This window comes from Sinocyclocheilus grahami, unplaced genomic scaffold (assembly GCF_001515645.1).
Source record: "Sinocyclocheilus grahami isolate Dianchi unplaced genomic scaffold, SAMN03320097.WGS_v1.1 scaffold36.1, whole genome shotgun sequence".
Taxonomy (NCBI): domain Eukaryota; kingdom Metazoa; phylum Chordata; class Actinopteri; order Cypriniformes; family Cyprinidae; genus Sinocyclocheilus; species Sinocyclocheilus grahami.
The window spans coordinates 878,763-880,613 of record NW_015505215.1 but is presented as its reverse complement, the minus strand read 5'-3'; positions in this window follow the sequence as shown (position 1 = coordinate 880,613).

The following is a 1,851-nucleotide window of genomic DNA, read 5'->3' as shown; positions in this document are numbered from 1 at the left end:
GCTAAATATCTACAGTGGATCTAAAATATGAATAGTTAATTATAACTAGTTATGGTTAATTATTCACATTTCCCATGAGCTGATTCGCTACAGGCTCCTTGTCGTCGTGTAACGCTAACGACAGATGCCTCTCTCAGGGGCTGGGGGGCGGTCATGAGTGGCCGCTCTGCTCAGGGTCTGTGGGAAGACCATCATCTCACTTGGCATATTAACTGCCTGGAGATGCTGGCCGTGTTTCAAGCTCTGACACACTTCCTTCCAGACCTAAGGGGACATCATGGGCTTGTCCGCACAGACAACACATCGGTGGTCTCCTACATCAATCGGCAGGGGGGTCTGCGTTCGCGCCCCTTGTACAAGCTGGCGCGTCAGATCCTTCTGTGGGCTCAGGAGAAGCTCCTCTCGCTAAGAGCAGTTTACATCCCTGGGTATCTCAATCAGGGGGCAGACATCCTGTCGAGACAGCGGCTGAGGCCCGGGGGATGGAGACTCCACCCCGAGGTGGTGGAGCTCCTCTGGAGGGAATTTGGCCAGGCGGAAACGACACACTGCCCACTCTGGTTCTCCCTCACGCATCCAGCTCCACTGGGGCTGGATGCCATGGTACAGACGTGGCCGAGTTCTGGAGTGAGTACGCCAGGATGGGGTCTGACTGTTGCTAGTAGCCCCATTCTGGCCGGCCCAAGTATGGTTCTCGGACCTGGTGTCCCTCCTCGACGGCTCTCCGCTGGAGATTCCGATCAGGAGGGACCTCCTCTCTCAGGCGACGGGCACCTTTCTTCACCCCTGCCCGGAGTTATGGAAGTTGTGGACATGGCCCCTGAGGGGGCACAGCTCCTGGCATCTGGTCTCTCAACTGAGGTTGTTGAGACTATACTCCAGTCCAGAGCTCCCGCCACTAGGAAACAGTACGCCTTAAAGTGGAAGCTTTTCACTTCATGGTGCGGACAGCAACTGCAAGACCCAGTCAACTGTCCAATTGGTACAGTTCTGGAGTTTCTGCAGGAGCGATTCTCAGCAGGGTTATCTCCCTCCACTCTGAAGGTATACGTGGCGGCCTTAGCTGCTTACCACGCCCTTCTGGGTGGTCAATCAGTGGGAAGACACCCACTTATCACTCGTTTCCTCAGTGGCACCCTGAGGCTGAGGCCGGTACAGTGCACTAGGGTGCCCTCATGGGACCTGGCTGTGGTTCTGGAGGACTTATGCAATGGCCCCTTTGAACCCATAGAAGAAGTTTCAGTCAAGTTGCTCACGCAAGACTATCTTTCTCCTCGCTATTTCCTCACTTCAAAGGATCGGGGATCTGCAGGCACTTTCTGTTAGGGCATTCCTTTACCCGAGGTTTGGGTATGTCCCTAAGGTGCCCACTTCTTTGCCAGGGCCCATAGTAATTCAGGCATTATGTCCTCCTCCGTTCCAGGAAGTAGGCCAAAAAAGGCTTAATCTGCTCTGACCAGTTAGAGCACTGGACGCTTACGCACACAGAGCTGCCCCATGGCGTAAGGCAGATAAGCTGTTTGTTTGCTTTGGTCCGCCAAAGAAAGGATCTCCGGCGACCAAGCAGACTATGAGTAGGTGGGTGGTCGATGCCATCTCACTAACCTACGAGTCCTCTGGCCTCCCGTCACCTATTGGGGTCAGAGCGCACTCGACCAGGAGTATGGCAGCCTCCAAGGCTTTCAACTTGGGTGTGGCCATGCAGGACATTTGTGCTGCGGCGGGCTGGTCCTCTCCGCACACTTTTGTCCGCTTCTGTAACATAGACCTGGCATCTACCCCAGGTTCCCAAGTTCTCTCTTCGTGATGTGCTCATCTGATACACACACAGGCAGGGACTTGGTAGTATGG